The following is a 27,414-nucleotide window of genomic DNA, read 5'->3' as shown; positions in this document are numbered from 1 at the left end:
ACTCCGGAACAGGGAAGGTGCCACGCTATGACCCAGGTTTGGTGGGGAATGTCAGTGAGCGAGAACCAGGCTAGGGGGAGAAGAGGTTGTGAAGTTGACCGCATCCGCCAACTCTAGAAATGTGCACTCTTAACTCCAGGTATTAAAATTGGGTCTGTCTTTGTATGAAAATGATTGCTGATTTGATATCTGCGTGGCATATGATGTAGATCCTGTGCGGAGTCTGTGCATGTGCAGCTCTGCAGGGCAAAGGCGTGGAGTGTCGGGTGGCCTTACCTGGTTATGAGCAGGGCTGAGGCTGCTGTCCCTGAGCATGACACATGGCTTAGGTTCTGTTGTGGGAAACCAGAGGAGCACGGGTTGTGCCAGCAGGTGAGCTGATTCTGCAGCAGGCCTCCTTTGTTACTGAACAGCTCCCAGCAATGAGGTGGGGCTCTTTCTGAAAGGGGCCATCAGAGTGCGGGGCAGCCTGCAGGCGCGGCTGGTTCTTGAACTGCATTGATGAACTGGTTCCCACACTTTGGTCTGGTGAGACTCCAGCCGTGCTGGCCAGGCGGCTGCCCGTGGCTCGAGAGTGAAGAGCCGGCTTGTCATGGAAGAGTGGTGGCCGTCACCCTCAGTACCTTACTTTGACTTTGTTACTCTGATGTTCGTTGAGGGATATTTGTGAGAAATCAGATGCAAATCCCAGAATCACTAGAGAAAGAGGAGCGCCGGCTGGCTCCCCTGGGCCAGGTGAGGACAGAGGTGGGGCTGGGTTGTCTAAAGCAGCCGGAGGCCACCGGGCGTGCTCGAGAGACACGTGGCCTAATGGTGTCTTTAGGAAGCACTCTGGCTGCATGTGGTGATGAATTCAGGGCCAGAGGACCTCTGAGAGAGCTGAACAACGCGACTCTGGCAGCTCTGAAGGAGACCTCCTAGCGCAGTCTCGGAGCCGTGAGTCTATGTGGTTCTAGCCCCTGTTTGGGATTAGCCCATGTTTATATGATGGCTTCAGAGGCTTAGGGAACAGCATCCTATGGCTGAGTGACCCCAGAGATATTGTCCTTGTCTCCATGATCCCAAATTAATGACAAACATGTCCACACTGCAGCAGCAAGAAGAGGCTGAAAGAGACAAGGGCGGACTCAATCTCTTGCTCAGTGCACCACCTCTGCTCCCATCCTATTGGCCACACCCCAGTGTGTGGATGGCAGGACTTTCCCAAGCACTGGAAATCAGTGTGGAAGAAATTTGGGAATAAAGGATAACTCCAAAAAAAAAAAAAAATTCCCCTGATATCTCCCTGACACCACCACATAAACTTACAATGCTAGAGACTTTTCTATCTTAAATTACGCTGTGGCTTATATTTTGGGTATGGAATCCTTTGCATACATCTCTGATTGATTCCTTGAGGTAAACTTTTAGAAATATGAATCAAAGGATATGCAATTTTTAGTAGTTTTTTCAATGGTTGCCAAATTGCCTTCTGGAAAGTTTAACTAATTTACAGTTCCACCTGCTGTGTATAATTACACCCACATCCCTGCAACTTCACCAACACAGAATATTAAAATTTAAAACATAGAGAATTTATTAAGCAAAAATTATATCTCAGTGTTGCCTTAATTTGTCCTCCTTGGGTTACATTTTTTTATTTCCTTATTAAACATTTGCTCTTTGTTTTATTTTCTTAGTGGGAATGCAACTCCTTATTATTACTTTGTCATAAATCTTCTTTTAAAGTGGAAAAAAACCCCACATGATATTGACTTTACCATCTTGAACTTTCTTTTTTGAAATTTTTTTAAACTTGTTCTTTTTAGTTACACATGACGGTAGAGTGTGTTTTGACATACCATACATACATGGAGTATGATTTCCGCTCCTTGTGGTGATACATGATGTGGAGCAACACTGCTCATGTATTCATATATGAACATAGGAAAGTGATGTCTAGTTGATTTTACTGTCTTTCCCATTCCCATTCACCCTCCCTTGCCCAATCAGGTGAACCTCCACTCCTCCCTCCCTCTTGCCTATATTGTGTCATATGAGAGAACATATTCAGCCTTTGGTTTTGTTGGAATTGACTTATTTCACTTTGCATGATACTCTCCAGTTTCATTCATTCACCTGCAAATGCCATAATTTCACTCTTCTTCATGGCTGAGTAATATCCCATTGTGTATATGTACCACATTTTTAAAAATTCATTCATCTGTTGAAGGGCACCTAGGTTGGTTCCATAACTTTGTTCTTGTGAATTGAGCTGGTATAAACATTGATGTGGCCATGTCACTATCGTAAGCTAATTTTAAGTCCTCTGAGTATAATGCTGAGGAGTGGGATAACTGGGTCAAATGATGGCTCCATTCTAAGTTTTCTGAGAGATTGCCATACTGCTTTCCAAAGTGAGTTTACCAATTTGCAGTCCCTCCAGAAATATGTGAGTGTACCTTTTGTCCCACATTCTCTCCAACATTTATTGCTACTTATATTTTTGATAATTGCCATTCTGAATGGAGTGAGATGAAATCTCAGTGTAGTTTTAATTTGAATTTCTCTAATTGTGAGTGATTTTGAACATTTTTTCATATATTTGTTGACCATTCATATTTCTTCTGTAAAGTGTCTGTTCAGTTCCTTTGCCCATTTATTGATTGAGTTGTGTGTGTGTGTGTGTGTGTGTGTGTGTGTGTAAGTTTTTTGAGTTCTTTATATATCTTGGAGATTAATGCTGTATCTGAGGAGCAAGTGACAAAGATTTTCTCCCTTTCTGTAGGCTCTCTCTTCCTGTTTTTGATTATTTCCTCTGCTGTAAAGAGTTTAACAAAAATCCCACCTATCGATTTTTAACTTTACTTCTTGTGCTTTAGGAGTCTTATTGCAGAATTTGGTTCCTAAATCAACATGATGGAGAATTAGGCCTGCTTTTTCTTCTAGTAGATGCAGGGTCTTTGATTTAATTCCTAGTTTCTTGATCCGCTTTAAGTTGAGTTTTGTGCCTGGTGAGAGACGGAGGTTTAATTTCATTGTGTTGCATATGGATTTCCAGTTTTCCCAGCACCATTGTTGAAGAGTCTATCTTTCCTCTAGTGCATGTTGATGGTGCCTTTGTCTAGTATGAGACAACTGTATTCATGTGGGTTTGTCTCTGCCTTCTATTCTATGCCATTGATCTTCACGTCTGTTCTGGTGCCAACACCATGCCGTTTCTGTTACTATAGCTTGGTAGTATAGTTTAAGGTCTGGTATTTTGATGCCTCCTGCTTCACTTTTCCTGATGAGGATTCTATCTGGGCGTCTCTACACGTAGTTGGTTGGCTTTAGATGTGATCACGTTGCTGCTCCCTGGATCTCTAGGACTTCTCCATTTTGCAGAACTGAAACACTTCCCCCTCCTCCTCTGACATGGGAAACACTTTTCTATATCTGTGGTGCCAGCTGTCTGATTGACATAGCACCCACTGCCTTTCCAGTTTACTGTTCACCTGCCAACTTCACAGGTTGCATTTTTTTTGATGTGCAGAAAGTTTTGCTCCTCTGATTGTGTGTGTGTATGTGTGTGTGTGTGTATGTGTTCAAATCCACTGATCTTTTCCATACAGAAATCCCCCATCTCCCTCTAATTACTTCCAAGAGGAAAGATGGACCTGTTTTATTTGTTTATAAAATCTCCAACTATTAAAATATCTGAACATGGCTCACATACACACAGGCAAGCGGAACTGCAGCCTTGGGAAGTGAAGCCAAAGGCAGACGCATTGGAGAGTTCTGCAGGGCAGAGGACGGGAGGCCAACCTGGGGCAAAGCCCACGGCCTCCCCTTCTTGGTGGATGTGTGATTTCACCTCTGGGAAACTTGGAGCTGGGACGTAGCTACCCTGGTGTCCAGGGTGGTGAGGGCTTTTGCATTCTCTTACCCAGTCATTAATTTTTGTGAACTTCCTTGCATTTTTTCCAATTTGGGAAATCTACCTGGACTATGCTCTAGGTAAAATGTGTTTTTGACCTCAGTGAACACTGTCCACCGCACGTCCCTGTCTCACCCTGGGCCCAGGTTGCCCTTCTCTGAAGAGCAGGAGTCCTCCTTGGAGCCACAGTTGTTCTGAGGAGAGAGGTCCTGAGCTCCGTGGCGGCGCCTGGCTTGTGGCTGCCACACACGTTTGGAGCTTGGCCAGGCTCCCAGGCAGCCATGCTGAGACACACGTCAGCGGGTCCCATGGCACCGGCAAGTCCTTTAAAACTTGGTCATAAGGCTTCATTTCCAAATCCAGCAAACGCATTTTCACTCCTTTCAGGAAGAGTCTTTGGGGGCTGCTAACATGGATGTTGCTGTCAGTTCGGGAAAAGGAGGTGGCGGACGCGTGGGAGGTCAGGACCTGGCCCTCCTACGGCGGGTCCCCACGGGTGCTCATTGCGTCTTGGGTCTCCACGGGTGCTGGTTGTCTCGTGCCTCAGCTGTGACGACCACTCTTCAGCTGCTGCCCTTGGGCTGGGACTTCAGCTACAAGTCAGTCTGGAGGTGAGGTCAGGACAGACTGGCTCTGAGTTGCCCTTGATAGTCAGCAGAGGGGAGCTGTGACCCTGAAGTGACTTGACAGGATTTACAATGACAGAAGGGGACGGGTGTGTTTGCCAGCCCAGCCCTGCACACTCCCAGGGAGGCCACAGGGTCCTAGACAAACACGGAGCCGAGGACGGGCCACGGGTTCCTCCTAGTGACAGGTACCTCCACGGTGCCACCAGTAGACCCCGGCCCCTGCTTCCTGGCCCACCTCCCAGGCCACCTGCTCCCAGCGCCCTTCCTTGGTCCTCATGGCCAGGTGGGACCTGGGGTGGCCCTGCTGCTTCCCTGCACACAGGGAGGATGACAGGCTCCTCTGCTGGTTGAGACCCTGCCACTGGGAGCCACGGTGCCTGGCAGCCGACCCTGTGTGCCAGGGAAGCCACTTTGATGTATCTCGGTCCTTCATCGTTTCGTTTTATCCTTTGATCTTCACCCAAACCCAAGCTCCTGCCCACAGAAGCAGCCAGGCTCCTGGGCACCACCTTGGCCTTCTGTGCTGCTCCTTAGCAGGAGCCGGGGCTCTGCAGTCCCGACCCCAATGGGAGCTGGGCTCCTCAGTCTGTCCCACCTGAGCTGGCTCCCCTGAACACCAAGTCCCTTCCTTGAACAGCTCCTGGGTGACAGTGGAGTTACCCTCTTCCCTCCTTAACTCACTACATCTTCCTGAGTCTTTCTGGTCAGTGTCCTCCTCCACCTATGACCAGGACCAATGGCCCATCTCTGTAAACCTAGCAGACAAACTTCCCCTCACTTTTATGACCACGTGATCGTGACAAAATCAACTTCTGATGACATAGTCTCCGAGCTGTGCTGGAGGGAGTGCATTTCTCTCCCCGTAAGTGAGGGGAGCGGTCCTTTCACCAACCACACCGCCCCTCATCCTCAGAACCTGGGCTGGTGGCACAGCTTTGAGCTCCCTGCTTCCAGGCTTCTGGCCCTGCCCTGGCCTCCTGCTGTCTGCACCTCCTGCAGGAAGCACAGCGCTGACCCAGGGCCGACTCCTGATAAATGCCTGCAGACAGTGTCCCCCAGGAATACAGACATCTTCGGAGAGAGGGCGGCTGGATCCTTATCGCCCGGCAATTTGAAGTCAGCACAGGTAATGTGCTGTGACAGTCACCTGCGGAGATCAGGACGTGGGAAAGATCCCCAAGTCACAGAAGGAACCTTCTTTCCTGGCTCCTAATCGTGAAAATTCTCTTTATTTTTAGCATAAAAGCGGGCTCTGGGCTCTTTCTGTGTGACTTTTCCTGGCGTTCTCTCCCGTGTCAGCCTGTTAATTAATATGCCAGATACCTCTGTTGTTTCACTCCCGACTTTTTGAAAATTCAATCGGGCTGCAAGCACACGGCCACCTTCCTTTTCAGACGTCCTCAACCAAGTGCAAATTAAGATGCTGTGACAGCCCTTGAGAAAAATCTTCCTGCTCGAAGGCGCCTGCTTTCTTTGTGTGCTGTTGAGTGGCCAGTGCTGCCCACACAGCGCTGGGTGACCACAGCACGCTCAGCACTCACCAGACACCAGGTGGGGCTCACTAATCTCCCTGAGCTCCTGGAACCCCAGGGTGGCCCAGAGCCTGAGTACCACTTCTGTCCTGCCCCACAGATGGAGGAGACACCCAGCTTGCATCCGGGCTCCATGCTGCCCAGCTAAGACACTGGCTCCACTTGGATGGGCTCCACAGTCCATGCTCACCTTCCAGGCAGCTTTTGCAAGCCAGAGCGGAGGGTGTGGGCTGTTGATCTGTGCAGTGTGCAGAAAGATCCTTGGAAAATGCAAATGCATACGCGGGCTCACCAAATGGAAACGGAGAAGTCTCATTGAAATAAGGAAATCATCTGAAAATGAATTATTTATTATGCGCAAAGCCACTGCCTTCCCTTTCCAGCCCCCTCGATGCCTGTGAGCTCCCTAATGAGCCTCCTCTCCAGAGGTGATTTATAATGAGCGGCAGCAGCAGTGGCTGGGTCTCAGTGCTGTCACCGGCACCCGGCACTCTTGCTCTTGCTGTCTGCCGCGTGGCACTTACAGCCCAGCTGCGCACAGCCAGTTGCTCGCAGTGAACAAATGATCATGATGTGACTCATTTTGTAGGCACAACAGAGACACGGCACACTCAGGGAATGTACACAAGCCCCGCTGTGTGCCGGGCGCTGGCCTCTGGGCTTGGAGTCTAGCGGGGGACAGGTTTGGTTTAGCGAGGTGGCGAGCGAGAAATGACTGAGCAAGACGATTTCAGAATCTGTGTGTGCTTGGGCCAGCCGAGCAGGGAGCCGCCAAGCAGGTCAGCTCCCTCAGATGAGGTGGTCAGTGCAGAGGGGACATCTGTGCCATAAGCATCCAGCCTGGGAAGACGTGAGAAGAGCCCGTTGTCCAAACAGAAGGAAACATGGAGGCTGAGGCCCAGGCATGGCCAGCTCAAAGCGCTTTCACTGGGGAAAGGCCCCAGGAGCTGGAGATGCTGAGTCCAGGGGCAGCAGTGGGAGGCTGCAGAGCTGCAGGCGCTGGGTACAGGCCCTCACCAGCCAGGGCACGAGCTGGGCAATCACTGATTCCAGGCGTCTCACCCTGATCTAATTTGTGAACTCGTTCACACATGTCTCTCTGAAGGCTATGAGGAACGCACTAAGGGGTGGCGGAAATGGGAAAGTCAGGTTGGAGGCTAATTTCCAAGTCCACATACAAAGGGTGACAAGGGTGGACCGGGTGAAGGTAGACGAAAGGTCTCGATGTACTGCCTGGGGACAGCAGAACTTGCTTCTGATTGGATACACTGGTCAGCTTCTGCATCACTGTGACCAAAATACCTGATGGGGACAACTTAGATGGGGAAAGCCAGGTCTTGTGGCTTTAGAGGTCTCAGCCCAGTTCTGCTCTGGGCCCAGGTGAGGCAGTACGTCATGGGGCAGCACCCAGCAGAGGGAATCTGCTCAGTTCATGGTGGGGTCAGGAAACAGGGGGCAGTCCACAGGGAAGATGACCTCTCCAGAGCAGCCCCCAGTGACCTGCCTCCTCCAGCTCCACCCCACCTGCCCATAGTCACCACCCAGTCCATTCAAACTGGGTGGCCTGATGAGGCTGCAGCTCTCACAGTACGATCATCTCTCCTCTGAGCCTTTGGGGGACACCTGGTATCCAGACATAAAACTGGACAGGAGCACAATTGACCAGGAAAGATCAGCTGAGTGTAGAGCAGACCACGCCACCCGATAGGACTGTCTAAGCTGAAACCCTGTCCTGTGACCTGAGCCATCCCATATGGCAGCCGTGGCCATACATGATTTCCGAGTTCTAGAAATGCAAAGAGTGTGACTAAAGAGTAACATGAGAAGTAACATAAACTTGAAGAGTGACATAAACTTCAGTAGCCCTTGGTGCTAGTGGCTATCAGTTTAGATGGTACAGCTCTAGACTTTTGTCCTGGGAACTCAGGGGAGATCATATATTTGTTGAGATGTCAGCCTGTACACTACCATCTGCTCTGCGGATCCATTGTCCACTCCTGTCCACCCTGCACCACACCCCTGCAGTCTATCCTTCCTGGTTGGCACTCAACTGATTGCTTGCCCATTGGCTTGGGCCTGAGTTCAGCCAAGATGAGAGGAGAATAGGAGGAGAGTAGATGGAAGCTCCTCTCTTGCAGGCCACCACTGGTCGGTGACCATGTGCTTTTCAAAGTACCAGCTACTGTCAGCCAGCCCCCCTTGAGCCCCAGTAGCAATACCCTGAGACGCTGAGCTTCAGATAAAGCACCTGCATCCATCTACCCATGTGTTCTCCCACTCACCCCCCTCTGTGGAGTGGTGCAGGTGTCTGAGCACAGTTGTCTTATGAGTGCTCCTGTCTCAAAATGCATGTATTCAGATGCTTATTATTTTATCATCAATGGTTTGCTTTTATTTGTACTTCAGATAAAATATTATATGGATTTTTTCCAGCATGTGCACAGGTAGATTACAGTATGGCTCTCATTTCAGAGCAACAAAGGAGTGCTACTTTCTTACATAGATGTTTGTTTTATAAAGGGAGCTGTCGCTCAAACGCAGTTGGAAGCAATAGGGTTGACAGTCGCTCTCTACGAAGGGACAGGTGGTGTTCATTTTCAGTCTCGTGGGCACACAGCCCCTGTATAGCAGCAGAGCCCTGCCTCTGTGGCTCCTGACAGCCATGTGTGAGCAAATCAGTGCCACTGAGTCCAAGGACGTCATGCATGGGCACTGAAGTTCGAATTTCAAATGTCACAAAATAGTGTGCTGCTTTGAGTTGTTTGATCACAGAAAAATGTGAAGGCCGTCCTTAGTTGTGTGCCTCACAGGACTGCAGCTGACGGGCTCCACTTTGCCCCCCCACCTAGTGTATGTGTAATGGGCTCAGCCACTCTGTGTCCTCCTGCTGAGGTGGAAATGTCCCTACACAACTCATGTGGGACACAATATCTGATCTCCTTGGAAAAAAGTTCACTAACAATTTAAAAATGAACATTAGGGGTCGTTGTCATGAGAAAAGTGTATTTTCTACAGCAAACATTGGAGAATTTCCACCCAGTCCATTCTGTGGCTTCTGCAGGGATGTGGGCTCACCAGGCAGGTGGCCTGAGTCCCCCTTCTCCCATCTCCCTCCACCTTCTTTAGCCTTCGCAGGTTTGTGACTCAGCCTCGAGATTGTGATTCCTCACTTGATTGAGCCCTTCCCATGTGTGACTCTTAAGTCACTGAATGCCCTCTCTTTGTGGTCCTGGGTGGTCTCCCCCGCACATGGCGCTCGTCCATCCCAAACCCGTCTCCACGTCCCTCACAATCTTGAGTTAGCCTCATGGCCTGCCTCCTTGATAGTGTCCACTGGACTGTGTCAGAACCTGCTTGCTGTCCCAGGGGCAGTGACCAGGACGGAAGGCTCTGCAGAGAGGAGGGCTGTCAGCCCGAGGGAGACCCCCTACAGCAGCCCTCCCACCTGAGGCTTGCATCCTCAGAGGCAACCAACCAACTGCAGACAGAAAGTACTCTTTAAAAATGTAACTAACTGTGTAAAATATGTGGAGACTTAGGTTTCTTGTCATTATCTCCTAAGAAATCTAGGGTGGCACAGTTACAGAGTGCTGATACACTACCAGGTAGAATAAGCTGTCTAGCTTGTTAAAGGACATGGTGGGTGTGCACAAGCTGGATGTGAACAAGGGACTTGAACATCCTTGGGATCCTGGTTCCAGTCCCTGCCGATGACAAGGGACGACAGTGATCCCCAGCTTCCACTTGCTTGCGGCCCAAGCTGCCTGGCTTCCTGAATTGCTTTCTAAAAGCCCATGTCCAGAATCTTAGCAGAAACTACCAAAAGCTGAAAAGACTTTCAGAAAAGCTGGCTGGCAGGGAGGACCATGTGTGTTTCAGGTATTCACACCGCCAGCCACGCCCACCATCATCTCTTCTACCTGTGAAAATTGTACTGGGCACAAGAGACACTATCTGAACCCAAACTCAAAATTTTGGAAAACCTCTGGATCCACATAACTGCAAGATACCATCTGGCTCCAGCCAGCTTGTGTGGGGGTGGATTTGCAGATGATGTTCTGTGGTGCGTGGGGACCCTGGGGCACAGGGCCAGTCTCAGCCTCCTCTTGCTGTGCCGTCCTCACCTCCAGTTCTGTATGCCTAGCAAGCCTCCTGTTGGTTCTGTCTTGCTCACGAGCACCCAGTGAAAGGGCTTGGTCAGCTGAGTTCTGCAGCCGTGGGACCCCAGCCAGCCCACAGCAGAAGGGCAGTCACCACGTAGGGCCTGTGGAGTGAGTCGGGAGAAGCTGAATCCATAGCCCTGGCCTGAGAGTTCATTGTGGCAATTCAGTGGTCTCTCTGCACCTCTCTCCTCTCATCTATGCAAAAGGGACAGTGACAGCCCTTCCACTCCAGAGGGGGGTGTAGAGGTTTGGTGAGAGTAGAGCTGACACGTGAAGCTCAGGGACAGGCACTCGGCCACTGTACAATAAATACTCTCGCTAATCTCACTTATGGTGACTGACATTGTCCTTACTACTGATGATATGGGATTACTCGTGATAATATACTAACATGTGAGGAATATACTCATAGCAATGTCCCGCTGTTAACAATAATGTTAGCAAAGAGAACATTTATGGTATTAGCACAAAAATGTAGAGGCAGCTATTACTTCCTTCTACAAGTTTTCTGAGAAAAGAAAGAAAAAGTAAACTTTGAATGTCCTCTAGGGATAAAAAGACTAACTGGAGAGTATTTTAGGTAGTAAGTAAAGAAGCCGTATTCTAAATATGCAGACTTGACCCTGCTGCTAGGCACATGTGAAATGGCGAGGGTGAGTCTCCATTAGGATGCTTTCAAATTCAATCCCAACTGGCTTATGCAAAAATCAGAATTTATTGATATATTATATATGATTAGATTCATTTGGATACACAAAATTTGATGCCTCAAATGAATAGTTTTAATGACAATGGAGGTTTCTTCTTCATTTAAAACAAGTCCAGAGATAGGTTCTCTGAAACTAACAGGTGGCTTCCTTGTCCTAAGGGACCCAGGATCGAGGTGGGTGTCTCTCTCTACCACATGACTACTATATTCTCAAAAATAAACTCATGATGCAGATTGGATGTTGAAGCTCTAGCCATCGTGTCTGAGTTAAAAGTTTGAAGGAAAGGAAGAAAAACACAAAAAGTCACGTGGTCACAGAGTGTGCCCCTGTAAGTATCCTGGAAATCTCAGGTGACATGCTGCTTGCATGTGCCTCCTCAGCCCTTGGCCACTAGCCATCAATGGATACACAGTGAGTTCTCTGAGCTGAGTCCAGAGGCCACCCCTACAGAGGGCCGTGAGCTGCAGGCCTCCAGGGCTATGGGAAGGCTGCGCTCAGTTAAGACGAAGCCCAGTCACTAAGGACAGAGGCAGGGCAGAGCTTGGAGGTCATCAGCACATCTGCCAGACACATGCACCTACCTGCAAGTCCCCAAGACTGGCTGCTTGCTGCTTTACTCCTGGGAGTCACATGAGAGCACACAAGGAGCAAGACACTTCCCCAAGTCCCTCATCCCCATCCATACAGGAATCAGAGTCACCCTCAGGTCCATCCTCCTCTAGGTGGAAAATGCTATCACCTGTCAAACCTCATCCATTTCTCTAAAGCCAGAAGAGAAGAAGTAGCCCCCAAAGAGATATCATCTGTGACGGTTAATGGAAGGAGGAAGAGAACCCACTCTGTGGCTGCCCTTTGCCTGGTAGAGATGAGTGAACATAGGTTTCGAAGACTCACTCTGCAAAGATACATACCTCCTCCTCCCGATGAAGCCAGTCGGGCAAGACGGGGTTCCCACGGGTGACCGTGAGCCTGAGCAGAATCCCAAGCCTCCACCAACCCAGGGGCACTCTCAGCAGGAACATGCATATCTGCATTCTTTAATGAGAGCCAGGACTCCAGAGGCAGATGTCCTGCAACAGGATAGCTTGTGAAGGCCAAACGCAGATGTCCGCTTTTCCCTTTGCACGCTCACATTACGTGGGAAGTCCCTCGGCATTCTCCACAAAGGGGTGCACAGTACGAAAGAGTGCAGAGGGCTCCAAGTCCCACAGGAACAGGATGCCGGCCCGCGTGTATAAATGCGCTGGCAATTCCACCTTGATCAAAAAGTCCCAAGGGCTTCCCAATAAGAGAGAGAATTGATTTTAAAATAGTTTGAAACTAATATATTAAATAAATGTTTTCACAAAATGGTGGTGTTGTCATATGGGACTTATCTATATATCTTGAACACCAAAGTTCTCAGCACAAGGTATTCTTTTCTTGACAAATGCAAAGAACTCTAGAAAATTCAGGGGGTGCTAAATATGACCTTGGATACCATTAAAGCAAGAATGCAGGAGGTAATTCATTCCATAAACTTTTTATTAATCTCTGCTTGACAGCTGGTGGACATGCTGCTTTTCAATGGGGGCAAATCACAAACACTGAAGCTTCTGTGTCTTCAGTTTGTATGAACCAGACTTTCCAGGGTGCCACCAAGTCCCCCATTACCCTTATCCTGAACAAAAGGGACCGTCTTATCCTCAACCCCGACTTTCCCTTTGCTTCAAGGAGGAGACAATGAATGTGGACGTGAGGACACGTCTCTCCCCTACCTGGTGGAAGGGATTGTCATCCCCTGCTCCCCTGATCTTCTCCTGCTTCCTTCCCCAGACTCCTCCCTCCCCTCCGCCCCCTGCTCTCATCCCTTACCAGTCCTGAGCATCCTCTTCCTGAGTCAGTGTCAATGTGGCTCAGCCACCATGCTTTCAAAGTACACAAGGCAGGAGCCCCCGCCACATGCTCACATGCAAAGCAGATATCTCACCTGGCACAGTGACATGTCCCAAGGGCATGGACTCCAGGTGCACTGAGTCCAGGGCTGAGTGTCCCTGAAGCTGCTGACCACGGCTCGCTCTCACCCTCCACTGAGACCTCCCTTCATTGTCTAAGCAAACACCTGGAGCAAGATGGTGCCATGCTCACCTTCAGCCAGAGAAAGGCAGGACGCCCTCCTCCACCCTTGGGGGAGCTCAGGCCTCCATCACTCTGGGCCACACCAGGCGTCCCCAGCCCTGGTCTGGTAACAGTCACAGCTGCCTCAGTCTAAGGCAGTTTTCCTGAACCCATCAGAGCCGACAGGATGGTGTCTTCCAGGCCAGCTGCAATGATTTGGCCCCGGCATTCTGTGAAGCACAGTGGTTGGGGAAGAGTGGGTGCCCAAGGATCTGAGGACAAGCGGGTTGCTAGAGGAAGGGGAAGGAGGCTCTCTGGGAATTCTCAGCGGAAAATTCTAGGGCAGCTGGGACCACATAGAGTGTCAGGTGAAGAAGTGATCTGCCTTTCCATTCTCTACCAAATAAATCCTAAAACCTTTCCTGCAAAAAAGGTGATTGAAAATTCAAAATGGCAGGCGGCATGTGAACAGGGAGCTGTCCGCTTTTCTGATGAAATGATCCTGGGTGTCAGGGGGCATCATGACCACATCTGGAAAGAAGCAAAACTTGCTTCCTAAGGCGTTTTAATTATAAAAACATGAGCAACACGAGTAGGAACACAGGGAGGGGACTCCACGCCTGGGGCAGCTGTGCCCAAGCCACAGGACACCTGCCCAGTGGGTTCCTCATTACACTTGAGGAATGGGGCGAGGGGTAGGGTCACTGCTCAGAGCTGCTGGCTATAGAGCTCATTTCCTTCAACCACCCACAGCAGAAGTCACAAGAAGGTGTTTAAAGTGCTGTGTGTCCTATGTGGGTCTGTCTCCTGGTAATTTCAAGGTGGGCACGGAGACCACCAGTCCTTAGGAATCTGTGGTTATGTGCATGTGCACAAGGCAGCACATGGAAAAGCAACAGACCATCAAGAAATGTATTTTGCAAATTAGGGTAACAGAGATCTGAGGGTCTATTTGTAAATCTTTTATTTCTATTTTGGTAACGTACGTGGGTAGCTGGTTGATTATTTACTCAACATGGATCCTAGGGATTGTGCACCCCTTATAGTAGGTAACAGATGCGTCCTTAAAAAGAAGGGATACGATGTTTCTGAGATGGGAAACAGTGGCGAATTCAACCTCCTAAAGCGTAAACCTGGGCACTGTGATGGAAGGCAGGACCCTTGTCTTCCTACGCAGTCCATCCTGGACTTGAAGGAATTGCTTCGATGAAGCTGGTGTCCAAGAACAAACTCAGCTTCTGATGAAGGATTCAACAACACTAGGGAGTCAGCAGAAGATCCTTCCTGAGAGCCTCGGTGGGCACTGAGCTTAGCCACCTGCTTCCTCTGCAGACCTTTGCAAAATGTCCTGACTCCACCACTGAGGAAAACCGAGGTCCTTGTAGAAAAATCAAGAAGTTACTGAAGGTCACCCGACTGGAAAGTGTCTGTGTGACTCCAAAGCTGATGTTTTTAAACCATCGGGGTGTAGGTGTGCAGCCAGCCCAGGGAGACACACAGCCCAAGGACACGTGTTGTGGCAGAGACCACGAGGGCACCTGGGGATCAGTGGGTGGAGGGCATTGGCCCCGCCCTCCTGCAGTTCTCCTGGATAGACTGATCTCCAAAGCCGAAGAGGACAGGGCAGGTCTCTCCCACAGATGGGTGGTGGGCGTGTGGTGTTGGGAGCGGCCTGGGTGAGGGAGAAGACGCTGAGACCCACAGAGGACAATCTGCGTGTGTGTCCACCAGCACTGGCACGGTGTGGCGTCTGCCTGTCTCTTCTAGAAACGGCACCACACCAACCCATCGTTTCATGGAATTCTTGACATTTGGTTAGAAGATCAGCACTTGTGCGTTCTGAAGCAGCTGAGAGCTGTCCACACTGTGGTGCCATGCCCGCCAGGGCACCTCTAGGAGGGGATGGTCCAGCCTCTTACTGCTTTTTCCTGGGCCACAGTGATGTAGCACCTCCTCTGTGTATGTGGAAATAGCAGATACAGGTGAAGGTACGGGAAACCCGTGGTGGGTATGGAGGATAGGTAACCACTGCACTTGCTGCCTAAGAAGATGAGATGGAAGGACAGGTGACAGATGGTTGGGTAGATGATAGGATGGATAGATGATAGGAATACAGATGACTGGCAGATTTGCAATGCCCAATGTACAGCGCATAGCTTTCTCCCATCTTATTCCCTGCTCAACTCATTCTTGGGGCCCCTCTTTCCTTTGTCCTAATATCCAACCCAATACCACCTCCTGTTGGTTTGACCTCATAGCTGGTTTCCCAACTCACTTCTCTCCCTGTGTCCTCGGCCACTACTGTGCTCCTCCACGCTGCCCCCAGAGTGAGTCTAAGTCATTGTGAACATTTCATCCTCTCCATTCCTCTACACTCTCCCCTGCACCACAGATAGGGATCCCTGAGAGCTGGCCAGGAGGGCGCTGTTGTCTCCGATTTCAAGTCACACATCAGTGACTTCTTATGCTCTTGCAGGACACCCATCTGCCATAGAGACCCACAGTATGAACCGACCCCCCAGCGCTGCAGCGTGTGCAGGCAGCATCTGTGCCCAGCCCCTCCTCACTGCACAGTGGCTGGGGAGGGGGGTCCCCTGCTGACTGAGGAGCATGGGGTTCAGCCAGCACCAGCAGTGACCTCACAGCGCTCTTCAGGTCTGAACCTCCCAGTTCTGAAGGCACTGCTGCTCAGATGGTCCTCTCCAGACCGTTGGGTTAACAAGCACCTGGGGTGAGGGTCCAGCTCACCGTTGCTCATAGGTCTCAGCTAGGGACCCCAGGTCTATTGGTAGTCGTGTCCCATGTGTGGGTAGACAAAAGGACCTTCAGATCTCATATTGGGATGGCATTTTCCTTGATGCTGCCAGCCTGCAGAGTGTCTTTGCGGGAAGCCACGCTGCACCGTTGACTGTCCGCTGCCGACGTCTCTTTGTCTTTGTGACCCGCAGGTCCTCATCTGCATCTTCATGGTGATTGTTCTCGTGCAGTGGGGGCATTGAGCCTGGAAGCTAAACTTGGCACTGCTCTCTAAAACAGAATCGCATGAGGCACAGTCCACCGTCACCGTGGTCTTGAAATATTCAAGGATCCTGTGTGTACAAGGGGCACTCTGAGCCACTTGTGACTGAGACACACGTGACGCATTCTGTCAGCATGAGTCACTAACTGCTGTTCTGAACACAGCCAGTGCGGACAGCACTCTCTGGGGAACCCGAAGCTTCTGGGACGGCATGCACGCTAGTGTCCCCACCTCTCTGAGCTCCTGTCCTGGTCTGCCCTCCTTGTTCCTCCTCATAGGTCTGTCCCACCAGGTGGCTTCCAAGCCATTAAAAAGGTAAATTGACAATGTTTTGCCAAATTCCTTTCTAACCAGCACCTTCTCTAGGCCAGTGACTCTGGCAAAGTGACCAGGGATGCGGGGCCCGGGGGTGGGTGCTGCGGGGCCTCAGCCTTCCTTTTCCTGGGTTGCTGGGCCTCTTCTCTGGCCTCTACAGATCCACTCTTTACTCTTCTCACATCCTCCACTTGAAAGGACTTGAATCTCCCCTGGCTTCCAGTGAGCGTTGACCAGAGGAGCCTCTGGGCGCCCCAGTAGGGGTGCCAAGGGCAGAAGAGACTGAGGTCAGGGCTCGCCTTCCTGGATCCGTCTCTGCAGGTCCACCCTGGGCTGCTTAGGTTCCTCTACTGGACACCCAGGTCCTATGTGGTTAGCGACCCAGGTCTTGAAGCCAGGTACAAGCCGGTTGGTGACATCCCAAGGCAGCTCTGTTCCAGTGACTCCACCCACCCATCCTGAGCAAGTTAATGTGAGGAAAAAGGCCAGATGGGTGTTAAAGAGTCAAATCCACCGGGATTGTAAAGACCATCTCACAACAAAAGCTATCTAGAGAATTTGGTGTCAGCGAGATGATAATGTAATTACTGAACCAGTCATTACGGAAATGACCTGATATTTGCTTCCCTCCGTACTTACTAACAACAAAAAATGATTATCCACAACCTACAAATAACACAAAAGAGCAACCAACCTTCCAGAAAGAACCAGGGGGAGTGTGCGACTCAGGCCCTAAGAGTGGCCCCCGGAAGAGGACAGATCGAGGAGCGTCATTGGGTGAACTAGCCTGCACCAGAGCTTTGGGGTATGGCTGCTCAGGCAGGGGCAACGTGGTACACAGAAAGCTCCAGATTGTCTTCCTACGGCTGAGTGACCAGCAGCCAAGGCATTGCCCCTCAGTGTCCTGAAGCCTCGGGTCTCTGTTCTCCACCCAATGTCCCCAGCTGATCCTCAGGATGCTCCCTTGCAAATTTTAACTAAAAGCTACAGTTAGTTACCTGCTTCCCTTTCAGCAGGGTAACAGCTAAAATGGTGTGTGTTAATCAATATCTGCTGCAGCCAGCCATTACCTCTTCCAGACAGATGAAGACCTCTTCCCCGGGACACTTTCCTTCTGTCAGATGATCTGCACACGTGTGTCCCAGAATAGTCCAGCAAGAAAGCCTAGTTACGGCTGCTCTTCTGCACCCAACCTTGGGCTAATAAATCCATCCAACCTCTAAGTGGTGGATCCATGGACTGTGCTTTATTATTCATCTGAGAATTAACTAAGAGGCATTCTGCTCTTCCTGAAGGATCAATTTATTTTGCCACTATATTCAATTTATGATTTCTAAACAAGGCAGCGGGTCACTGATCATTTTAAAGGCAAGGCTTGGTAAGCAAGTGCTGCCTTGTGCTTTGATATGTTGTCCAAAGTGGTTTCCGTGGCAGAGAAATGGAAGGGGATTAATCAGCAAATCGTCCTCTCATGGATGGTTTGGAAATTATCTACATAGCGTTATCATAAATTCAAATTACGTTGTTTCCATTTAAAGAACCCTTTGTAGAGTTCTCATTCATTCACGCGGATCTTCTGCAAATACATAAATCAGGCTGGGCCTCTATACTGGGTGGAGGGAGGCTTGGTAAATAAATCAGAGGTGGGTGTCCTGTTGTGGAGTTGGCATGCAAGGACTTGACGGACAAAAGAAGCATCCGTCACGTGAAGCAGGGGACCCGGACGTGGCAATGGAGGGAACGTCCTGCCATCGGTGGGCTCTGAGGAGAGAACGAACCCTACGCAGCCAGTGTGACCAGAATGTAGCGTGCTAGGGAAGCCTGTCTGCGGGAGTCCTGAGGAGTCCTGGCATTTTCCCAAGGCTGATGACTAGAACCAGGCGTGTCCACCAGAAGATGAGGAAGAAGCACAGTTCAGGGTGTTAAGGCCTCGGTGAGCTGAGCATGAACTACAGGTAGCAGGAGAGTTAGAGTTGGGGAGAAACACCACCCAGAGAGCAGAGAACGGCTTGTGTAGGAACAGGGAGTGCTGGGGACTCGCCCTTGGGAGGTCCTGGGGACACAGATCTCCAGCAAATTGGTTTATCTCTGAATCCAAAAAATGGAGATGCGGAGGGAGAGGTGGGTGGAATGGCTTCCAGGGGAGATGGAGCACTTGGCTTCAGGTGGATTCTGAGAAGGCTGAGAAATGGCCAAAGGGTTACCTGTGACCCATCCCTTGCTGCATTTCTGTAGGAGTGTCCCCAGTGTGTGCCGCATGCCCGTGGCACACGGACTTGGACCTATTTTCCTTTTCCATCTCTAATCTCACCCTTGGTTTCCCTGAATCACTGCCCTTTGACCATCGTTCCCCCACCCACCCAGCTTGGAAATCCCCTTCTGCTCTCTGCTCGGCTGTGAGATGTGGGAACAATGCACAGTCCTGGGCTTCCTGTGGGTGACATTTGCACTTGGCGTTCTGTCCTCTGGGTTTATCTCTATGGTGGCAGATGGTGTCATTTCCTTCCTGAACGTCACTTAAATCCTAGGTTCACTGCTCCCCCCAAATCTCTAGGCTTGAGTTAGCAACTAACAATGAGGTTGATGCTCAAGTTGTGGTATTCGTGGTGTGTCCAGTGTGCTGCAAACATAGCCACAATTACAGAATGACAGCTGATGGCCAGGACAGTGGGTGGCCTCCCCCTGTCAGTGGACAGGTGCTGTAGGGTCTGCAGATGATATGGACCCCTAGTTTCCATGGTGTGTTCTAGTTTCTAGGTCTCCTAGAAACTCTCAAAAGTCTTTCTGCAGGAACATACACGACTTTGGAAACTAGTAGCACTAATTTTAAAATGAATTTGAATAGTACCTCTAAGAAAATCATGAGTTAGATTTGGAACGACTAAATTTGCTTAGGCCAAAAAAAAAAAGAAAGAAAGAAAAAGAAAAAAAATCGTCTTTTGATCATTGTCCCATATTGCTTCTTGATGTCAAATCCTTACATAGCTGGAGGAGTTTGAGCTCAAGACTCATCCAGTCCCTGAAAACTGTCTCCCTACCTACCGGGTTCCCGTAGCTGCCCGAATCCCAGCCTTTGCAAGGCCAGAAGGGTACCGGCACCACATCTGCAGCCTGTCAATTTGCACTAACCAGCCCTGGGTGCAGATGCAGAAGAAACGAGTCTTATTGTCTGATTTTACTCTGCACCATAATTTCTCCAGGTCAGCATTTCCCAAATGGGTGAGCCATGGAACACTGGCACTCTGAGTATCATCGATTTTGTATTTAAGAAAGTGCTTTTGCAAGAACATGAAATGCTGGGTCAACCAAAGCAGCGGGCTAGTGTGAGGTGGCCCGCTCAGAGCCATAAATAATTCTCTTTTTCTGCAGGAGGGGACTGCACACCGTGAGCCACGGCTTTCTTTGTCATGGAATCCTCTTTCCAGTGGGATTCTTAATTTTCAGAGCCACAGTCATCAGCATCCGTGATTGCTCAGGGATTGCATTCCAGGGTGGTGGACGGGGCCTGTGGATTCTAACGCCGGCCCCTTTTTTTGCCAAGGAAAAAGGCATTGCAAGCAGGGACTAAAACGTAATATCAGGTGGACCAGGGAGCCTTGTCCCACAGGGCTGGTCCTCTGGCCTCTTTTTGCCTATGGGGTTTCCATGCTAAGTCAGAGGGAGGGTTTCTTTTTATCTCTTCATCTATGAATGGGGTACTATTATGGAATTCTCTTGCTTCTGCACAGATGTTGTGAAAATAGACGTAAGTGCAGATGTGCTTCTGGGCTTTTGGTAGCCGGGGTGTTGTACCAACGCCAGCCCTTGCTTTACCCCAGGGTACAAGAGTCAGGGAAGCTCTTCCACAGGGTGGCCCTGGGACTGCTGCGCAGAACTTCCCAGAGTCACACGTCTCTCTCGACAGCTGGCTGGTGGGTGAGTCGCTGCGCTCCAAGATCTGAGGCTGCATTTGCAGAAGCCTTATTTTGAGAAGGCATCCAGGGAGATGGTAACAAGTCTCATTTAGTGGCCCTAATTGTGATTCTCGCTTGCTAACTCTCTCTCTCTGCCTTGTGTCTATAATTTCATCCAAATTAATATTTATTTGTATTAATAATAGCCAACCCAGATGGATTCTCACTCTGGACCACGCACGGCTCACAAAAGACTTCTGCAGGAACTCACCATTTATAGTCTTCATAATAACCTGTGGGCTCTGACTACTATTATTGCCACTTTAATGGTGGAGTCACTGAGGTTCAGAGAGACTGTGAAAGGCATCCATGGTCTAACTGGGGCAGTGCAGCTGCAGACCGCCGACCCTCCCACAGTGCCTCCTGCCCACGTGGTGAGATGCCACGTGAGCTGTCCCTAGCCAGAGGTACGTTCAGGTCTGATGTCCCACTCTGAAGGTCACATGGGGCTCTGTCAGAGGCACAGGGATCCTGGTGGATGATCAGGCTTGCACTTCCCACATGTCAGAAGCATGCACTGGAGCACGTGGAGCTGAGGAGCTGCTTGTGGTGGGAGCCGTGGCCCTCGGCCGTGGGACATCTCTCTCCAACTTTCCAGAGAGCACTTGAGGTCTCTGATTATTTTTTTAATTCAATAAATACTTCAGGAGCCATTAACAGCAGCTGGCACTGTGGTCACCATCATAGTGGGGGAACCAGGGGGACTGTACTGGTAAAGTCTCTGCTGTTTGCTGAAGTCTGTCCCATAGGAGGGGCTGGTCCTGGGCAGCTGTGGTATGGATGCCCTGTCCTGCAGGCAGGGTGGTTGGCCAAGGTCTCACCAGTGGCGATGAGATCTGGAAGACAAGAAAGTGTGAAGTCTGGGGTCAGGGCACACCAGCAAGCCCAACCGCAGCCAGTCTATTGTCACAGGGTACAGAGGGGGGCTGCTACAAGATGAAGTCAGGTGGGTTGGGCTGTGAGCACGGGGGACTTTTTAGCTCATGATATAGAATGTGTACAATTGTCAGATAGAGAGTTACTTTCTAAAAGATGGTGCAAGCCTCTGGGTAGAGGCCAGCTGGAGGTGTGGAGGCCACACCCCTGTTGAGGTCCATGATGGTCAGTTTCCTGTGGCACACACTAGGCTAGGCTTAGGGATGCCAGGAAGCTGAGGACATTATTTGGGGGTGTATTATGAGAGATGTCTCCTGAGGAGACGAGCATTTGAACCCATGGGCTGAGTATCGAAGATCCTCCTCTCCAGTGCAGGTGACGGTGGCACCCTCAACTCTTGAGGCCCCAGCAGAGCAGTAGGGCAGAGGAAGGCGAATCGGCACCCCCCATTCCCTCCTTGAGCCAGGTCCTCACGTGTCAGAGCTTCTGGTTCTTGAGCTTTGAGATGCTGAGATTTATACCAGCAGCTCCCTGTGCCCAGGTCCCAGACCTTCAGCCTTGGACTAAATTACACGACCAAGCATCCTGGGTCTCCAGCTCACAGATGGCAGATCACGGGACCACCTAGCCCCCTTCACCACAGGAGCCCACACCCATAATAAATCTCTGTTTGCCTATGTCTCTGTCTCTCTATCCACCCATCTACCCATCCATCCCTCTCCTTTCTGTCCACCCATCCTGCTGGCCTAGGGCTCTCCAAGGCTCTGCAGGGTGCCGGAGGCTAGGATGGAGATGGCGGGCATCCACCTGTGGATGTGTGGGCAGTGGGACTGTCTGAAGTTGGTGAGGGCTGGGTAAGTAGCAGGCAGAGGACCAAGGCTGGTGTGTAGAGCAGGGTGCTGGGGCTTGCTCCTCAGTTCTTCTTCCATCCACACAGATGCAGGTGTCGGGGCCAGCTAGGAAGGCCAGGCTGGCAGTGCCCAGCCTGCTACAGTCACACTTGGGGCAAAAGGCCTGCTGTCCCTTGCCCTACATAGGCACACTTGCCTTGGTCTCAGGTTGGGTGGGACTTCTTCTTCTGTCCTTGACCTTGAGCTGGAGCTCAGCCTTGTGAGTCACATCGTCCAAGGGGATATTAGAAGAGGGAGGCCTGCCAGGCTGGGTTGTCCCCTGTGCTCCTGCCAGCTGCGAACACTCCCCAGACCTGCTCCTCCCAGGAGAATTAGGGTCCTGAGCAACAGACCTGAGTGGACCTGGACTGAGTGTGAGACAGGTGCCCACCCGCTGAGCCCCTGGACTGCACACCCAGCTTGAAGCAGAGCCTCCCAGCTGACCCACCACTGGTGCAGGGAACAAGCCCTTGGTGTCCCAGGTCAGCTGCTCACTGATGCAGAGCCCTCTAGAGGCACCCGCTGCCTGTTCCCCTAGGAAGCCCAGCTGGCCGGGCTGCTGGATACACGGAAGCCTGGCTCTTGCTTTTCATGAGCAGAAAACCACTAGGATTCGCTGAGACTGTGAATTCAGTCCTTTTGACAGAGGCTATAGATATTAAGAGAGAGGCACAGAATGCATCTGCCTTCAGGCACCATGTCCCCTCCCAGTGACACCATCACCTGAAACAGCATAATATGGAGTGTGCAACATGCCAAAGCCTCGTCCTGCATTACCGTGACTAGATCCTGGTGTCAGGCATTTTGATGACTTCTGTAAACCTAGCTTCGTTCCCATTGAGGAAGCAGCATCACCTCCCCCTGGGCTTGGGAGATAGGTGCATTTCATTGGTTGGCAGGTGACATCTCCTGCACAGGTATCTTGTGCAGTGAGTTCATCATGGGGCAGCTCCGCTCTGTGGTGGTGGCTGCTCCTGGGCCATGGCTGTGTTTTTTGCAGTCACTCTTGCAGCTGGTGACAGCGAATGGGTAGGTCCTCGTTAGGTGTGCAAAGTAACAATGGCGACTGTGGTTTTGAAGTAGGATGGATGAGGCAGTAACAACCCAGACGCACAGAGTTCCCCCGTGGGCCTCTTTTCTCCCGACATCCCCCGCGAGTCCTTGCTCAACCTTTAGGAACACGGGGAGCATCAGCGAGGGAACCCAGCACTGAACCCCACACTGCACAGGGGTGAGCCTGCCCTCAAGGGGACCTGAGGGGTGATTCAGACGTCTATGACAGGGACCAGACGGGACTCAGAAGAGACCCTCCCGACATGGAGTAGCTTCAGCATGTGCCCCTTCTGCTTCAGAACCTTGGAAGGACTGACACTCAAGGTCCCCCTTGCTGAAATGTCCCACGCGGTGTGTGCAAGGGATCTTAAATTAGGCAGTCCCCAGGGATCATGTAGGTCACGTTCCCCACACCTCAGCGCCCAGGACTGAGCTCACCTCGAGTGTCTTTTATCTCAGTGGTTGACTCTGCGTTCTGTCCTTCCTGGGGACCCGTTGGCCTCTTACTTTGCTCTGCAGACTAAGAACTTCCTCATGCCTGGCCGGCCTCCCAGGTGTGAGGTCCAGACCCTGCACCCTGCCTCTTCACCATGCACCTGGCCGGGTGCTCGGAGCCTCCTCCAGCTGTGGCTCCTGGTGCATTTTGAGAGGCTCCTCGGAGCAGTCCTCATTCCAAGGACTCCAAATGTGCAGACGCTCACAAAAGAAAAGGTGCGAGGTTTTATTTCCACTTTTTTTTTGCACCTTTTTTGTCAACCTTTTAAGTACTAAAGATATCTGTGTGTGTGGCTAATTTCACATTTTAAAGACCCAAGAAAGGTGCTGAGGTTTGAAGTTTGTGTATGAATATGATCACGGGGGAAAGCAGTCAGGGCAGGTGGCCGCTGGAGAGACCGAGACTTCACAAAAGGGTGCTAAGACAGCTTCCTCCTCTTCAGCTCCACAGGGAGAGTGTCCTGGGGGACTCTGGGACACTCTCCCTGTGTCCCTTTCTTTCCTCTCAGCAGTGAATTAAATCTAATACCACTGAAGCAGTGAAAATGACATTTTATTATTAATAGCGTTCACGCGTTCTGAGAGCTAAAAAAGTTGACGATTCACTGGTTTGATGAGAGGTGAGTTGGAGACTGCCAAGAGTTGGCACCTACAGAACATTCTCTGAGTTGCCTTAGCTATCTGTAAATGATTCTTCAAAATTGCTCCAGGACCAATTGTTCAAGGAGAAAAGCAAGCAAATGTAAAACATTTTAAACTTTTTGTTGCAAATGACAGAAATTCCAGTGCAATGGTATGAGACAGAAAAGGAGATACGTATTGACTTTTTTAAGAATAAAAAGTCTGCCACTTCAGGTTTGGCTTGATCCAGGAGTTCCTACTGTATCATAAGGGCCATTTCTGTGCTCTTTACATTTTAGCTCTGGTGCCTACTGTATGTTGCTTTGTCAACAACCCCCTGGAACTCGGCCAACATCTCCTGGCCCCATCACAGGCTGCCATGGACTAATAATACCTTTGTCATTTCTGTACCCTCTTGACTCTGAGAAGCCAAATCCAAATCACATCCAAGTCTGGAAATTTTTTTCCAGCACTTGGCCTGAAAGTGACTGAGTACCTTGGGGGGAAGTGGGGGTTCCCATCTCAAAGTGGGGGTTCCCATGCTCTGCTTGGGTTGTAAGGTTCTGAGGTCCCGGACCTCCTCCAGCCTTCACAGTAGACACTGGCCGCTGCGTCTGCCCTGCACATCCGTCCCTCTTCTTCCCCAGGGAGACAATCTGCAGCCCCCAGGGTACTGACAGTTCTGCTCAATGCCGTCTGCTGAAGGAGTTCGTTTCTCCCAGAAACCCGGGGAGATGGTCCTTCCTGTTTCCCTGGGGGTTAGGTGGAATCAGACGCCTGGATCCTCCCTTGGCTCAGTGTCAAATGACATCCAAGCTGCTGGCTGCCTCCACAGCCTGTGTCCTGGACGCGGAGTGAGACGGGAAGTCGCTCGAGGGAGAACCACAGCCTGGGCAAGCTCTGGGCAAGGGGGGAGCTGTGCTTCCAGGGTGTGACCTTGCTCCCACTCCTGCAGAGCTCCCAGGGAGCCTCTTCCCTCCGCTGCCTCCCAAGACTTCCACTTCCACTAACCGCTCGCACAGTTAGGAGTCCAGCAAATCCAGGCTTGACAGGAGCGGGGCCTGCAGTCCTTTGAAGGTGGTTCTTGCTAATGGCAGTGGCATGAGTCAGCCACTCTGGTGCCCTTCTGCCCTATCACACCCTCTGGAGACCTACTTCCTCTGCTGCTCTTTTGATGCCGAGTCTACCCCAGTATCTTCCCTACAAATCCCTGCTTTGAGTAAATTACTCAGACTCACTTTCCTCTGATTCCAATAATGCCTGGCCCCCCCACCCACTGTGAGCCTCACACAGAACAAGTCACCTGGGTGGACTTTGGAAAACTGAACTGGAGAACCTATACCCCTCTGCACCTTTCTGGCGTTCTCGGCCCCACCTGGTTTCTGGGCTCCATGGTTCTCCAGCCTCCCCCAGCTACTCGCTCCCCGCCCCAGGGCTTCCTGGTTCACTCTGAGGCAAAACATCTCTGGTGGAGTTTGCCCTTGCTGCAAGAAGCAAGGAGCAACCTGCGCCCTGTAAGGACAGCTCTTGGCCAGCAGAGACTGAATGAAACCAGTGTGGCTGTCCCCCAGGAGGCTGCTTCTGACAAGGACTCACCTCTACCGTCTCCCAGCAGACGGGGAAAATCAGCCCCCTCTCCCACCTGATACCCAGGGCAGCAAACTCGGCTTCTCGTGGTCTCCACCCCTGCCTCGCTCTCCTCCCGCACCCTGGCTCTGGGGCTGCACCCCTCACATAGGCAGAGCCACCTTGGCATGCGGCTCTCTTGGCAGGGAGACAAGCTGAACTACTGCTCCTGGCTTAGAAGTGGGTGCCTGGCACACCCCACACAGCTGGCCGCCTTCTCAACCCAGGGAAGGACAGTGCAGGGAACTCAGTAAAACACAGTGCAGCTTTACCCAGATGTGCTGCCACCAGGGATGGACTTGGTGGCAGACAGCGCTCCTCTGCTGATCATGAACAGCAGAAAGGCCACGTCCAAACTCAGGAGCTCCTCTCCTCCTGCCCAGAGAGCATCTGGTTGCTTCTAGATGGAAAGGCAATGTGACTTAGACAGGACCAGGGAGACAACTCCTGTGGGGACAGACGCTGTCCTTAGATTAAAACGCCTGTTCTGCCATTTCCCGTTCTGCAAGCCATTCAGTCTCCCTGAGCAGCTCTTTGCAAGGCCATCGGGAGGTTTAAGGGAGAAGATGTATTCAGAGTCCCCGACACATAACAGCTACAGGAGAGCCTTTGGGCCTGGGCTCACAGGTGGATTGTTTCCATTTACAGCTATGTTTGGGGTTCTCCAGAGCACACAGGACTGTGTGCAAAGAGAGGCTCAGGGCAAGGAAACCGCTCGCACAGTTAGGAGTCCAGCAAATCCACAGGTGTGTCAGCAGGCTGGAGATGCCGGGGGCCGACACTCCAGAGTCGAGAGGCCACCTTCTGCAGGACCAGGAAGAACCAGAGGTGCTGAGAAGTCCAAAGTCAGTCTGCTGGAATCCTCTCCTGCTCTGGGGACGCGGTCTTTCTGTTCTAATCAGACCTTGGATGAGGCCCATTGGATGGGGCCACCCACATCATGAGGCAATCTCACCAATTTAACTGTGCATCGCATCCAAAATCCTCCTTCCAGAAATGTCCAGTAAAATGTTTGGCCAAATATCCAGGCACCCTCTTGGCCCAGGCAAATTGATATGTAAATCGATCCCCACAGGGGTCGGATGGCTTTCCAAAAATCCAACAATGTGAAGAAAAGGAAAGAGACAGTCAACGAGAGATTTCAACCCAGTTTTGAAGGATGGAAGGTGGATTGTCTGAATACACAATGCAGAGCCAGCTGGCCACCTCCGAGGAAGGGCGGTGCATTTATTAAAAGCAGAGAAAATAATAATTCTTGGGACGTGGTGGCCCTGGGTGTCCTGGCAATCTGTAGCGTGGGTGGAGCTGGAAACCAGAACACAGCGTGGATCCCTTGCCCTCCGCCCCTAGCCTAGCCTCCAGATGTCTGTCCAGACCCTCACTGCAGACTGCAGGTTTGCTGCCTTGGGAAGGGGGTGCAGCTCTGGCCTGGGGCCTTCCTCACGGGGAGGCGGGGAGGCCCTGCGCTGCCCCGGTGGGCTTCTCATGGTGGTGAGATTGCGCCCAGGCTGCATTTCTTGTTAAAGCTCCAAATCAT

General features: G+C 51.1%; 1 protein-coding gene across 1 annotated transcript in view; it reads left to right on the top strand.

The window, feature by feature from the left end:
- Positions 1–27,414, top strand: part of Tmem132d (transmembrane protein 132D) — a 493,054-nt gene that overhangs the window by 340,615 nt on the left and 125,025 nt on the right. The gene's annotated exons all lie outside the window — the stretch shown is intronic.

This window comes from Ictidomys tridecemlineatus, chromosome 2, assembly GCF_052094955.1.
Source record: "Ictidomys tridecemlineatus isolate mIctTri1 chromosome 2, mIctTri1.hap1, whole genome shotgun sequence".
Classification (NCBI taxonomy): domain Eukaryota; kingdom Metazoa; phylum Chordata; class Mammalia; order Rodentia; family Sciuridae; genus Ictidomys; species Ictidomys tridecemlineatus.
The sequence above is the reverse complement of the archived record's forward strand: the minus strand, read 5'-3'. Positions and strand labels throughout refer to the sequence as shown.